This window comes from Syzygium oleosum, unplaced genomic scaffold (genome assembly GCF_021117445.2).
Source record: "Syzygium oleosum isolate NSW1041296 unplaced genomic scaffold, Sole_v2.1 Sole_v2.29, whole genome shotgun sequence".
In the NCBI taxonomy this organism is placed as follows: Eukaryota; Viridiplantae; Streptophyta; class Magnoliopsida; order Myrtales; family Myrtaceae; genus Syzygium; species Syzygium oleosum.
Genome location: NW_026607513.1, coordinates 208,805 through 225,218, shown reverse-complemented (window position 1 = coordinate 225,218; position 16,414 = coordinate 208,805).

The window sequence follows — 16,414 nt, the reverse complement described above, 5'->3', positions numbered from 1 at the left end:
GTCGATCAATTATGATTTTGAGTAAATCATAGTTGTGAATATAATATACGAGATACTAAAAGAGATCAAGAGAGATATAAATGTGATCGATTAATCTAGAGTACTGCATACTATATCTACTCGAAAACGTTATGCCCAATTTGAGCTGTTATGTACTCCTAACAGATGCATGGCAATGAGCTCTTAAAGTATGTTGGTCGCACGGATTATTTGCTAGTATGAATATTGTAGGGAAGAGAGAGTTATGTTTAGCCCACCATGTGCGAGTGGGAGATGATGGGTTTTATAATTTTGGGTTGCCCATGTTGGGCTAAGCCAACCCGTTAGACATGAAAGAGCCCATGAGAGAGAGATAACCGCTGAGGCAGTTATTTGTGAAAACTGCAACAAGAACAAAAGAGTGAGGCAGAAGGAAAAAATACGTTCTGTAAGTTTGACATTCACACTCACAAGAATAAACATCTCACTCAAAAAGAAAAAGAGCTCTCACTCGACGATCGAAGAATCGTACTCTCTCGGCATTGCAATCGGAGCATTTAATTTGTGGAAAACAAGGTATGTCCTTCTTGGTGATGTACTTTAAACGATTGGTGATTCAAGTTTCAACTGGGTATGTTTCCGCATATGTTTTTAGCGTTACTTGTTAGTTCGAGTTTTTCGTCATTTAGGAATTTGTTTCCGTTTTTCCGCATTTTGTTTAGTAATCTGTTTCCAACAGTCCCAAAAATCATGAGACATTACTCTAAAAAAGTAGATAAATGAGTGGGGATACATGTATATATAGGTTATTTGTTAACAATGGACAATCTGCCTGCTTTTTTATGGTAGCTTATACCGTTCTTCTCAGAAATCTTTATACATTCGCCCAACATGTCTAATTTTTATTAGATAAAGTAAAGGAACGTATTGTCTGCAACATGCATAAAGAAATATTCATTTATTGGCAAATATTCCTGAAAAGTTTAAAAGTAAAATTTATACATCCTCTTTATAATCTTGAAATTTGTAGTGGGCCTACTTCATGCTAAATGGGCTTGATATCTAACAATCAAGGATAGCTATGCAGTTCGATATAAAATAATAAAAGACATGAAGAGAAAAATTGATTGGTGTTCTACAGGGGTCCGGTCACCAAAAAAAATGTTCTTCATGTCCGCTTCAAATCGGATATTAGCGGAGACTTGCACCAGACTGACTCGTTAACACCCCCAATGGACATGGACCGAAAAGATTAAAATCAAGGACCCGATAATTAGACCTCCCGAATATAGCCCTATTTTCATTTTCAAAAGTTAGGCGTACTTTTTTCCCTCGACACTCGAAATAAGAATCGGGCCAAACGAAAAGAACGTCAAATATTTTCCATGAGTGAAAGAAAAGTATCAAATGTTTTATCTTTGTGTAATTGCTACCAAAATGTTCAATAGCATGATATTGTTGGCTCAGAGATGCAATGCAAATACTATAACAAAAGGCACGGAACTAGTTATCTTCCGTCATCTCCATTGAGGTTTAGTAGACAAAATCTTTGTAGAAATTTTATTAACGGTCACGTAAGATTGAAAATACCATAAGAAAAAGTCACGTTTGGTCCCCTTAAAACTTACAGGGTTAACAAAAGGACTAAATCTAAATGCATAGAACAAAGTTTCAAGTTTTAGCAGTTAAATATACGGGATGAAAGTTTTAGGACTTAATGATTTATTGAGACAAGTTTTAGGACTTTTTCTATTATTGTCTGTCACACCCCGAAACCTATCAGAACGAGGGATGACACGGCTATCCTTCCACCCGAAGGACGCAGCCTGAAACCACAACATGAAATCCAACTCCCAAAAGCTCCTACGACATCGCTTTCGCTCTATAAGCTACTAATCAAGGAACCTGAAAGATTAAAGAAAGAGAGGGGTGAGCAACCACAGCTCAGAAAATAGTACATATATATTCTAAGCAGATCGAGCAACCACTATGTATGTGTACATAAAGCAATACTATAAACTCATACCTCAATCCAACTCTTTAATATACATATCAAATTATATATGAGTTGTTTCATTTCCAAAAAACTTTGTACAAGTCAAAAATACTCATTTAATCACCATCAAAAGACAAACATCAATGGTCAAGTTCATTAATTAATCTCTATTAAAAGCCATGTCAATGGTCCATTCCATTGACCGATCTCAAATCACATATCAATAGTCTATTCTATTGATAAATCTCATATCACATCACACGTCAATGGTCCATTCCATTGACAAATCTATTGCTTAATATCTAACCATGATCACGACAAAACACCTTGAGACAAGGCTACCAAAATTTTTCCTTTGGCAATGTCTCCATTTACAAAGCCGGTGGCTCGACCCAAAAGGATATCCTAACTCGGTCTGCATACCCCAAACCCCTTAGTGGGTTCACAACGATTTTAAGCACAAAAACTCATATTTTCCAATGCCATAAATCCAATCCGCAATCAATATCACCAATTGATTTCACCAAACAAAACACATAATCTTTCTCAACTTTGTTTGTCAAACTAAACACATTTCACAAGACATTTCTCATGTTATTTCAAAATTCTTCGTAAACTAATATGTGCAACCTTTCGTGACATTTTTCATAAAAGTTTCTCAAATCATTTAGAGCTCATTCCATAAATTAGTTCACAACATAATACGTATATATCCGTTCGCAATATATTTCTTAAAACCATTCTCAAATGATTAAGGAATAGTAAATGCCCGATCCATACGATACTCAAATCCTTATCACTTTCAAAACATGAGTTTATAAATTCATAGAAGAGATAGCACCACTCACTTGGGAATGTCTATGACCAAACGACAAAGATTACTCGAACCGTTGAACTCGCAATCCTATCAAATAAGTGAGAAACAATATTAAAATTGAGTAAAACGCTACCTCAACCACGACTCGGCTAAACTAGGCTTAGAAGCTAACATAACGACTAAAATGCACCCACAAATCGCTCATTAAAAGCGAATATTCAAAACCGATCGCAACGCGGAGCTTGAGCGCGAAACTTGATCGTGCTATAACTCTCTCCACCGAACCCCTTTTCAAGAGAGCTTATAGTCAAAAGAAAGCGCATTTAAAGAACTACAAGACCCTTGACTTGGCCGACCCAAACTCAGGCCAAAGAGTGACAAAAATCGGCATGTAAAGCTACGGTTGAGCACTATTCATCACTCGTGGTCAACTTCAAAAATTTGTATCTGGCAAACCGTAAGTTCAAATCGAGTTCCGTTAAATTCCACAGCCTCACAACACCATAAACTACCATTTCTATATATATACGCCACTCAACAACTCAAAAATCGGACTACACGGGTTGAATTTCACCAAACTCGGAAATTTGAGCCCTAACCCGAAAAATATTTCGATTGGACGAACAAAGGGCACGAGTACTTACTAGGTATTACGATACAAAGTAACTCTAGCTTGGCGAAACTCCCATGGCAAATACACGTTCTCTTTCTTCTTCTTCTTCTTCTTCTTCTTCTTCTACTTCTTCTTCTTCTCTTCTTTCCTTTCCTTCCTTTCCCTTTTCCTTTCTTTTCTTGGACCAGTGAGCTCTTGGCCACTCTGTTTCTCTCTCTGCCTGACTTTTCCTTTTATAAAGCAACGTCCACTTTATTTCTTTTGTTGACTTTTCAACCCCTTTTTCTTTTCTTTTTTTTTTTAATAAAAAAGTCCAAATATTACATTATCCGCATCCGTAGCATTGGCCAAACACACCACAAAACATTTCCCAGCATGCGTGCACAATAATTTTTGAGTTAATATTGTAAATTCTATTTCCCAAGTTTATTTGGTGTATGCTATTCCCCAAGTTTATTTGGTGTTATGAATGTAGGGATACGATGAGAACAATCATCTGTTGGTGGAGGAAAAAAATGGTGCTGAAAAGAAGATTGCCTAAAATATAGGTATCTGTCAAAAACATAAGTTAAAAACTTATCTTAATTAGCATAGTGTCCCTAATTTTTCTTGAACACTTGTGGAAAGCGAGATAAAAGGGTATTTTGAGTCAATATTTTTATAGATAGAGAGATCTATAATATAAAAGATATTGCAAATGGACCAATCTTAAATTTTGGTGCTATTGTTCTGTTAGATTACTTAGTTGGCAGCATTAGAGCTGTTCTGTCTTATCGAGGCATTATGTATTTGTTACCCCTCCTCCTTCCACTGCTTTGTCCGCGGGGGTGTCCATCGAGGATTTCTTTCGGTTAAGGCTTTTCTATTTTTTAACCTATTAACATAGTCAAGTATTTCTTATATTACTAGACAAAAAAATCTATAGAAATTACATTGTATTTGAGGCCATCTCATGTTCATGAATTTATATTTCTACACTTATAAGTTATCCAAATTTTGACAAGTTTATTTAGTGTACAATCTTATCATCTATGATGTATTAACAAGACAATATTATACTTATGCTGAGACATTTCATACTTCATTTTGATTATACTGTGTATGATAGACCGTGCAAAGCCCCGGTTTACCCCTAGTTATGATGACTACGTTCTACTTTCCATGTGTAAAGTTACATACTTTCTATGGACCTAATTCCAAAAAAGAACACAAACTTTACTTTGAGTGACAATTCTGGCCTGAACTTTTTTTTATTTCATAAAAAATCACCAACTTTCACTTCAATTTCAAATCTGGCCTGAACAATTTGAAAATTTCATATCACGGGTGCCAAATTTGGGACTCGAGTAAAAATTGGTGCTTTTTATTCAGACAAAAAAAATGTTTGGGTCAAAATTATCACTCAAGATAAAGTTGGTGTTTTTTTTTTTGGAATTAGCCCCTTTCCTCATTATATTCATTTCTAGGACATTACTTAGGAAGACTCGGGGGATGACTTTGACTACGGCAGAACAAAGGCTAATGACTACCGGAGGTCTTTGTAAAAGGTAAACACCGGACTTTTGCTGCACATATGCCAAAACCATTCCATTATTTTTATGACTTTTGTTATGCTAGCAACTAATTATGTTTTGTTTTTGGCTACATTAAAATAATTTCTTCATGTGTACAATGGCCCTACAGGTGGATAGACCGAAGCACCTCAGCTAGTGTCTTATACAGATAATTGAGCACGAGGTGGCTATCCAAAATTGTCATTTTCACCAATTTCTCTAAACAAGAACTGACCAACTTGCAAATACTTTATTTGATTAGAAATATGCATTTCTTTGCTGGCATTAGCATGTGCATGCACTGATCAGCAAATATTCTGCTGGGCAAACGGTAGATATGGAATCTTTTTCACTCAGAAGAAAATTTGAAAAATAAAAAAGTCGTATGGTCATACTTCAAAGTCGAATGCTTAGACTTTTTTAGGATTACTAATATTGCATCTCAACTCCCAAAAACGAAATTATTTGGATTGTAAAATTCCATCTAAGAATAATGCGCTTGGAAAAACAAACTACAAAAACGTGGGCTTAGGCGACAAAATTCAAATTGATGTTTGGATGTTTGTTTTATTCGTTCAAGTTGTTATTGTCTTTATTCCATATAAATTATATTTAAATTGATTTTTTTCGGGGCCGTATGCTAGTTTAATTTGGAGGTGTTATTTGCGGATCGCTCCTACTTTAATGCACCACCACTAGTTCACCTCCCGGCTACCTGGGCGATCTTAGAGGGGAAACCACCCCCACTTCAGCCACATGCTTTAGAAAAACATTGATTCGGACGGTCCCTACCAAACAAAAAGGGCGATCCTAATATATGTAGATAGAAAAGAATCATTAATTTCCCATGTCCACATGTCACATTCCCGTTTGTATTTTATAAGATCAAGTTGTGGTCATATGAAAGCAAATGTACCTAATTCCTTGTATTCGACTAATGATTGCGTGTATTGCTTGTTCAAGGTGTTGTTATTTTATACCAAATTGCATGACCACAAGTCTTTTTATTCGGAATATATAAAGGTTTTTCTTCTTTTTTTGCATGGTTCCATAAAGGTCGGGCTTAGGAAATCGGTGCTTGTACTTGGTCGCCTGTGGCCATGCCCAAGTCCTTAGTGCTCGTGCTTGAGGCCTCGGTAGCCACGCTCAGGTACCCAACTCCCGCACCCAACTCAACGACGGCCGAGCCTAGATCCCTCGAGGCTGAGCCTAAGACCCCAGTGCTAGTGCTCGAATTCCCGGCAAACATGCCCAAGTACTTGACTCCTACGCACAAGTTAGGATCCGGTTTCACAGAGGTTGGGCTTGGGTCTCTCGAGGTCGAATGACCCCAATGCCCGTGCCCAAGTCACCAACGGTCATGCCCAAGACCTTAGTGCTTGTGCTCGGGTCTTCAATGACCTTGTCCAGGTATTCAGCTGTCGCCCACAAGTTAAGGCCTTGGTCCACGGAGGCCAACTCGTGTCTCTCGAGCCCAAGGACATTGGTGCCTGTGCTCGAGTCCTTGGTAGCCATGCCTAAGTACCTAGAACCCTTGCACAAGTTCCTAGCGCTCGAAACCACTTCGTCGACGGGTCAGGCTTGAGTCCAAAAGGCTGGGCCTAGGTCCCCTGAGGGCACACCTGAGACCTAGTGGCTATGTCCAAGTGCCCGGCTCTCGTGCCCAAGCCACCAACGATTGAGCCCGGGTCCCCAATGCCAGTGCTCAGGTTTTCAGTGGCCAAGTGCAAGATATCTCATCTCTTGTAATCTAAACCGTTGAGGCTAAGTATTTTTATATCACATGAATAGTGTAGGTCTCTTTAGAAAAATAAAATCAAGCTCTCCGTTTTAAACGGTGGAAAATAATTTCTAGTTTATTATTAAATTTCAACCTAACATCGAAAACTATTGTCACTTTCCTGGAAAATGATCTCTTGGAATTAGATTTAAATTGTTGTCAATAATGAAAATATTTTCCATCGACTATTTATTCCAAGCGATACAAGTGATCATTTTTCGAAAAAATTTTTTTAAATTATTCATTTTTTGCAAAACTAACGGAGCCTTACCTTCCCAAACAAAGTGTTTTATATTGAAGGTTACGCGACTAGTTGCTCGGTCATTCCTAAATGTCTAGTGGAGCTTTTCCTCCAAAAAACAAAAAATCAAAACACAGTAAAAAGGTAAAGAAAAGATGGTCTAATACCCCTAAAAATTTATAATTTTAGCTTTTGTCTCAATTTTACTGTTTGTCTCATAAAACACATCCAATTTTAGGTCTTGTCCCAATCCTGTCCCATGTAAAACCTTAACTTTAGGTCCTGTCTTAATTTTACCACAAACTTTTTTTGTCTCATAAAAAACCCTCAACTTTAAGTTCAATATTAATTCTACCTTAAACTTTTTTTTTTGTCTCATAAAAAAATTATAGCTTTAGATCTAGTTTCAGTTTTACTCTCATAAAAGATCACCAAATTTTACTTGAGTCCTAAATCAGATCTCCATTAACCCTCCGGCAAAATCGCTCTTAGTGAATTTGCGCTTGTTGATCTCTCATGCTAGGGAATGTTCTTTCCCTTGCAGTTGAAGAGCTCGCACTCAGTACGCTAAGTGAGAATTTTCCATATCTTGGTTGTCAACGAGAAATTTTGGATGGATGATTAATGAGAGCAGATTCACAGTAAAAGTTTGTGGTTTTTTAAGAGACTGTAAAAAATTTAGTGTAAAATTGGGACTGGACGGTAATATTGGGACAAGACCTATACTTGGGGGTTTTTCATAGGACAAAAAATTTTATGGTAGAATTAGGACATAATCTAAAGTATATAGTTTTTTATGGGACAAAAAAAAGTTTATGGTAGAATTGGGATATAACCTAAAGTTGGAGGTTTTTTTTATTAGAAAAAAAGGTAAAATTGGGACGAAAGCTATAGTTGGAGGTTTTTTTAGGGTATTAGGCGAAGAAAAGATACATGTATAGCAACGTGCAACGCACGTGGTGCTATCCGCGTATGCATTAATTTTCTCGAACACATCAGCTTGGACTCCTTCTCCAGCTCAGCAAGAGTGGAAACCCGTTGACTTCACATTCCCTTCATGAATCATCATACCGACCTCCGGCCATTTCTCCTCCTCCTTCTCCTCCTCCTTCTGTATTAATACTTCGGAGGTTCAACTCAACACTTCAAATTAGTAGTCATTGATTCATCAGTGAAATCCAGTTTCAATCTCTTCAACTCTTCCATCTCCATCGCATCCACCATGCAGCAGCCGCTGTCGTCGTCGGACGATCCACATGGAGAGATCCAAAGCGTTGACGCGATCATCGAAACCACCGACGTGTGGCACGCCGCAGTGAAGGAAAAATGTCTTGGTGAGCCTGAGCGCCGGAGTGACGGTGGCGATGTCACCACCGGCAAGGCCGAGGACGGTGGCGGCGGCGGCCAAACTGTCTGCTGCTGGAGCAGCGGATTGCCTGGCGACAAGAAGAGCCTAGGCAGCAAGAAGGCAGAATCAGCTCCGAATGGCGGCCCCAACGGAGGCGGAGGCGGCGGCAGCAACAGTAAGGGAGAAGCAAGCGCGAGCGCAAGCTCTCGTGGGCGCAATGGCACGCTGGGGCATCAGGTGGAGAAGTTGCAGAGAGACCTCAATCACATCAAGGGCGCGCTCACCAAGTTCAGGAAATTGGAGGAAGGATTCAGCTCTCAGTTTAACAACATCGACGAACAATGCCGTTCGCTGGATCAGATCCTGAGTAAGATGGCTATGGATCAGAGAAGCACGAGCGCGACCGACATTCAGCAAGACCACAACAAGTTCCACTCGATCAGGGATATGGTAATGCATCTGAAAAGTCAGATTCCTTCTCTCCACAAACAGTCCACCTCTAACACTAGTGCTCATAGATCTGACGCGGGGTTCGTCTTCAACGCGTACTACCTTGTCAATGACATGCCGAGAAAAGACATGAAGGAAAAGGTTCTGGATGCCCCTGCTTTCAAAGAATTTCGTGATGATCTTTCATGTATTTTGAAGGATCTCGCTCCAATGTCGAAGCTATGCTTGATGTGTTTCTCTGTGTTCTCTGAGAATGCTGTTTTGAGGAAGAGGCTTTTAGTGAATTGCTGGATTGGAGAGGGTTTGGTGGATCCCGGGGAGGCGAGGGTTGATGATATTTTCAAGGAGCTCATTGCCAAAGGTTTTGTTGAACCTGTACTCAAGAAACGCAGAGTCATCAGATTCAAGATGGATCCTTTGGTTCGGTTTGTTGTTATTGACATTGCGAAGAAAATTGGGTTCTTTAGTTTCAATCCGATGGGAGTTCCTACTGAAGATTTCGAGTGGTCTTACAGAGCATGCTTGGTAAGAAGTGAAGGAGAATCTTCTCGGGAGAGGTTGACAAAAATTGCGAATTTGGATCCGGAGGAGAAGTCGACAGCAAATGCGACTTGGAATCCTGAAAAACTACAAACCATATTCAACGTCAATGATCCTTATCCGGATTTTAAGCTGGATTGGTTGTCGAAGCTGAAAAATCTCCAAGTACTATACCTTGGCAGTTGGCAAGATTTAGCCAACCATCATATAGAAGTTGAGGGCACGGAGTTCTTGAAAGGGCTAAAGCATACGAAGCATCTTCAATTCTTGAGTCTTCAAGGTATTTCTAGAATTTCGGAGCTCCCGGGTTCCATTTGTAAGCTCACCAGCTTGAAAATCCTGGATCTTAATGCATGCCACAATTTAGAGTTGCTTCCTACGAAAATAGGTGCACTCAAGAAGCTGACACATTTGGATATATCGCAGTGTTACCTGCTGGATCACATTCCGAAAGAGCTTTCTTTACTCAAGCAGCTCCAAGTTCTTAAGGGGTTCGTCATCGGTGACTCGATAAGCGCCGATGACTCATGCACTCTTGAAGATTTAGCAGAATTGCACAATTTAAGAAAATTGAGCGTCTGTGCAGGGAGGGAAGATTTTCCGACAGTCAAAGAGCTAGATGTACTGCAACGTTTTGAGAAGCTTGAGAAGTTAACAATAGTTTGGGGAGGGAAACGGTCTAAACAACTTAAATCTCCAGCAAACTCGAGTGATGCAGTCAGTTTCAAGATGGGAGACAAAACAAAAAGCACAAAAACTAAGCAAGACAAAATTTCAGCACACCCAAATGAACCTCCTCAACCAGCACAGACAGCTCCTGCAGTCGGGAGAAAACTCAGCAAGGCATTTACCTTTAAGAGAAGCTCTACGCAGACCTCTTCCCTGAATGCAGGAGATAGCCCGGGCTTGCAGAAATTGGAGCTCCGTTGCTTTCCACAAACTGCTGCTCTGCCTTGGTTGATTCAAGGCAAATTGAAGTCGCAAAAGGCTCTTTATATATGTGGAGGAAATCTCCAGACACTAAGCATGATTCAGAACGAAAGGATAACATGGAATGTTAAGATATTGTGTCTAAAGTTCTTAAGTGATCTGAAGATGGATTGGGGAGAACTGCAGAAGTCATTTCCAGAGCTAATTTACTTGGAGAAGGACAGATGTCCCAAGCTCACTTTCTTCCCCTGTGATGAGCATGGAGTCTGGTTGAACAGGAAAATGGAAGCGAAAAAGATGGAAGAATCGGAATTGGGTTTGTCTTGGTCTTTTCTTAAACGTAAAAATATAATTCATCCTATTCCTGCTTCTTCCACCTCTAAATGATAATAGTTCATGGATTAAGTGTGCACATTCCTAGAGGAAGTGGACTGCCAGATGATTATTATGGAACTTCAGTGCCACTGGTATTGGTATTTTGTTTGTAATATCGAGTATCATTTTGCTTTGTTTACATTCTGGTGATGCAATGAAAGTCTTTTACCTTTACAGTTGATGAGAAACTTTCAGTCATTGTCAGAGAGAGATGAAATCTTGCTTGGTCTCAGGAGTTACATGGAATTTCATCACAGTAAAATGGCAACCCTTTCGTTTTTCTAGCAAACTGGATAACTATGCTTATTGCTTAGTTCATGCTTCGTAGCAGCAGAACTTGACCCATCTAAGGCTTTTGTTCAGCTATGGTTTGGCTATGTAATCATGTCCACCTTACAAAGTTCTCCCATTAGAGAATTCTTTGCATTCCCTTTGTGGAGCTGATAACTTTCAATCTGAGTGCTAATCTCAGCAATGATCCTTAAACTGCACACATAGAGATATGCTGCCTGATAATAACCACTTAATTGTGAGAGCAAGGAATCCCCAAATATGGATTCCGCAATGGCCATTATCGGTTCTCTGGACATGCTCATTCATAATTCACGGTCACGATTAACCTCAGCCATCTCCGGCTCTGTTTTAATGTTCAGATGCATACGTTTATCCTTGCTGCGGTGTTCTCAACTTCTTGCCTTCTTCTCCCTATGGAGGAACGTTGCTCAGACTACCCTATAAGCGTGATACTTTGAGCAACAAATGCTCGCATAAGTCGGTATGCAGACTTCAACAATTTTATCTGCAGGGTCTCATTAAAATGTTGAGAAAGTTTGGTTACTCGAAAGCACAGCACTGGACTTGGGGTGACAGTGCTACGCTGCAAAAGTAGAGACTGTATTTGAACCAAGATTTGTTGAGAACGACTAGCAAAACATTTATCTAGGAGAAGGAGGACGCGGCTGTGTGAGGAGATTTAAATGAACCGGATATGGGGTCAGTGTTGCGGTCATCGACCGGCCGGCTTTGGTTGTCGACATCGTAATATTGAGGATACCTTCTAAGTTCTGTTTAGTTATATGGTTGTTTGACTTAATGCTTAATCACATACAGCTAACGATAAAAACTTCATAATTCTAGTTCATGTCTTTTGCTGCAATCCAGTGTTTGTACCAGAGAGGAAGAGACACCGAGAAGACCTTTTGCTGGATTTAATTACTTGCAATATTCGATTTTTTTTACCTTGTAATTATGCTGTTGATTTATAATATATTTAAAGTAGTAAAATTATTTGTCGAGTTTATTCATATCTGATGTGATGAAATTATGAACTTTCGTTTTTTTATAATTTAATCTTCATCGATAAAAAAAACAAGAAAATAAATATAATCAAATTCCTATTAAAAACAAACGAATGACAACATCTAAGGAGCGATAGAAATACAATATTTGTCTCCATGCATAGCTCGAAAAGTAAATCAAACATGACAAAAAAATTTACCAAAGTCGGTGCCGATTTTTTACCTAACTCAGCAAACTTTTACTGATAAACGCGACGAACTGTTGTTGTTTGGCAATGAAAATGAGCTTTGTCGCGTTTGAGTAAGACAGCATCTTGTCACCTTAGATGCCAAAGATAAATTTTCTTCTTTTTTTGGCCTTAAATAGCAAAGGCGGAGAAAAAAAATTGTCGCCTTAGGTACCAAAAGGCAACATTCTGTCGCTATAGGCTAATGCCACGGAGCAAACGCGATAAACAGTTCGCTTTGTACCCTTGGTCCATTTTTTTTTCAAGTGTTTTTCCAATTCCAAGCTCATTATTTAGCTGGAATTTATCATTCCGAATATTTTAGCTAAACTTTGACTCAATGTACAATATGGTCTCTAAACTTTGACTCAATATGCAATGTGGTCCATGAACTTTAGCTCAATATACAATATGGCCCATGAACTTTTAATTCGTTTGATATAGTCCATGAACATTTGGTACATGTTTAAATTAGTCTTTAAACTATATAAAAATGTTCAATGTTGTCTGGGGACTAGTTTGAACATGTACTAAAAGTCTAAGGATCACATTGAGCGAATTAAAAGTCCATGGACCACATTGCACAAATTAAAATTTTAGGGACTACATTGTACATTGAGTCAAAGTTCAGGGAGTGTTTGTGCCATTATCCCTATCCAAAAATAAAAACCAAAAAAAGTAAATCTGGACAACAAGTTGATTTCAAGGCTCCTACTATTGTTGTAGCAGCTGATCGGTGCATGCATGCACATGCTAATTAGTTCGGGCAGCTAAGAAATGCATTCATAATAAACTCAATTTGCAAGTTGATTAGTACTTGTTTAGAGAGAAAAAAACAGGAAAAAATGACAATTTTGAATACCGACTTCATGCTTAATTTTCTGTATAAAAGAGACTAGCTGGGGTAACTGTCCAATTAAATGGGATTTTTCTAATGAAGCAAAAGACAAAACGGGATCAGTTGCAAGCATAAAAATAAGTCATATCAGTATCATAGTGGTTTGGTACATGTGCAGCAAAAGTCCAGTGTTTACATTTTACAAAGATCTCCGGTAGTCAGTCTTCCTTATTGAATAACCTAACGATTTTGCAATTAAATATCAAACGCAGGACAACGTTTGTGCCGGTGTATACATAGTTCAGTCCGAGTATTTGTACTTACTCCACGGGAAGAATCGGCTGCAAAGAATTCATTGTCTATTGGAGATTACAAAGTCACAATCAATCATCCAATTCTCACAGGCTCTGGCGTTTTACTCACAGAGTGTCATCAGAATACCTTGAGAGGAAGTCTCACAGACTCAACAAGTAATTTTCTTTGAAAATTTATAAATGCTAATAAGATAAAATAAACCCCAATTTCTAATGTATGTTTCGGGAAAAAATAAGGCATATAAACTTCTGCATACTAGAGTATAGACCAAACTGTCAAAGGCAACATTAGCATCATGTCATATGACAATTTCTTTAGGAACTGTAAATAGAAATCTTGCAGATGATCATGAAGAAAGGATAGAAAAATGCACAGACAAAGTCTTCAGAAAGTGCACCGTTCCTCATGAATTCGCTTTGTTTGAACTTCGGAGATTCCTACTAAGTTGTGACCAATTTATCTTGCTGCTACGAGAATGCCCCAAATTTATACAAATCTTTGTTTCTTCAAGAGACTTCCCACTTTATATAATCAAGAAATGATGTTCTCATCTCACGCTGTTTATATATAATTTCATTGCTCTCGCAATCATGGTCAATCATGGAGAAACAGAATAATGCAGTTTTTCAGTCTAGTGTCAAGTAACTTCTAATGGAGAGCAACTAAAGTAGTACACGTCCCAGGTCTGAATAGTATGAGCGTACTGGTCCTTCTCTAGGTCCCAAAAACCTTCAGCTTGTCTTATTTGCATCATTATTTAGCAGAATGTTGCTCGCCGATGATTAAATTTAGTTACATTGATCATTCAGACATTTCAAAATTCCCATCCAGATCTGCTGAAACCAAGCTGCCAGAGACTACAGTGGTTAAATCCTTGTGTTACTGAAGTATAAACACCTGGGCAGAGGTCATTATTTTTGTCTTGGAACAAGATGACAGAGAGCCCCAAATGCAAAATAAGGTAGAATCAAACATGTAATTCATTGATGGGTTCCCATCATTGATTAGATACCCAAATTGTACAACTTCTACACAGTAACAAATGGAATTTTTTTTCAAGAGGACATACAAAATGCAAGGAACACAAAATTTCAATTCAGTCTCGTTGCTGTCATGGATTAGTGTTTGCTGGTGCTGTTGAAGTTGTTGGTTCATAGATTTGACCCATTATTTTGGCAGCTAAGGGAAGGCCAGCACATTGATTCTTGATATCCTCCTGCAGCTCCAACACTTTGGTGGAATCTATTTGCTTTCCTTGTTGCTTGGCTGAATTCTTGAATATCGCCCTGCAAATTTTAAGATCCGAAAGTGGCATTATCTGGTGCAGATTGTCCTCTCCGACCATCTTCCTGGCCATTTCCTCGTTCCTACATGTGACAATGACTCCCCCACCATACCCTTTCGGCAATCCATGCGCAAGGCGGTCACCCCAGTGAACCATGTTGCTTAAGCTCAAGCCCAAATCAGAATACTATTCATCATCCGCATTGCAGACGCCGTCCAAGACGATCAGATACTTCTTCCCCCACAGATGCTTGTAGAGTAAAGCAACGAGCGCACTTAGGTTAGTTTCGAGATCATCAACTTCGTCTTCAACACCTAGCTGGAACAACATCCTCTTGACAATGTCTGCCTTTTTTTGGGAATCCTCATGAGGCAGTCTGGACAAGCTCACCCAAATTCTAGGAAGGAACTCTCTGGTTGTAACATTTGCCTCTTCTTTTGACCAGGTCAAAAGTCATAGGCCGAAGGAGGATTAAAAAAAAAATCAAAAAGTGAAGATAAAAGGAAGAAAGCAACGGCTGGTCGCGGGAGAACAGAAGAAAAACAGAGGAAAAGAAAAGGAGAAAGGAGAGGAGTTAGGAAAGAAATGAAAGGGAGGGTTTGTGCGCGTGGGTCCTCGCCGAGCCGTTCCGACTACGTAACGCAATGACTAGTAAGTACTCGCAACCCTCGTTAGTCCTATCGGAGTAATTTTTCGATTAGGGCTTAGAAATAAGAGTTATGTGGATTTGAGATGCGTAGTCCAAGTTTTTGGGTTGTCAAGTCTTAAATATCCATGAAAATGAAAGATTATGGTGTTGTGGGGCTATGCGTTTTGACGGATATCGATTTGGAGTTACGGTTTGTCCGGAATCAAATTTTCAAGTTGAGAGCATAATCTGGAATTTCGTGAACAGTACTTTCCAGGGCTTTTATTATCGTTTTTGGGCTGTTGTTTGGGTTGCCTGTGTTGGGACATCCATAGTATACTAGATGAGTTTCGTTTTGACTATAAGAGCGCGCAAAACGGAGTCTGGTGGAGGAAGTTATGGTGCGTGGAAATTTGGACCGCGAGTAGTTCGTTGTGGTTGGCATTAGATTTTTTTCCTTTGAGCAAGCCGTCGTGGGCACATGGGTGTCGGATTATTGGCTAGTTAGCCTTAGCTTATTCGAATTGCGCGTTAGGGGGAAGTATTACTCGGTTTTGATTCGTTTTCCGTATGTTTGATAGGATTTTGGAACCGTCGGCTCGAGTAACACATATGGGTTAGTTTTTGGATTACCAGGTGAGGGACATTATATCTTCTATGAATTTACAAATTCATATTTTGATAATGAGATATAATTTTTAATACAGTGGAGCATGTTTTCTGCATAAATTGGATGTATCATTTACTACCTTTTGTCGATTGTGAAATGAGTTGAAAAGTCTTATGACGTTATTGAAATGAAGCTTTTGTGAATGCTTATATTAAAGGTTTTGTGAAGAGGATTAGCCGAGGGCTATTCTTGTTACGAAATGTTTTGTGAAATGGATTTATTGGTGTTGATTATGGATTTCTGGATTGAGTTATAAGTTGCTGCTGCTCGTATTCCTATGTTGAGAACCCGTTGAGGGGGGAGTATGCATACTGTCAGGATATCCTTTTGGGCCGAACCGCCGGCTTATAATAGGTGGTAGACCTTGCCAAGAGGAGTAAACTTAGTCGCCTTTGTCACGGCGTTAAACTTGACCATAGTTTGATGACGAGCATGAGATTGGTTGATGGATGAACCATCAACGTGTTATGTGATGAGATTAGTCAATGGATAGACCATTGATGATTGGCTATTGTTGTTAAGTGAGTTTTT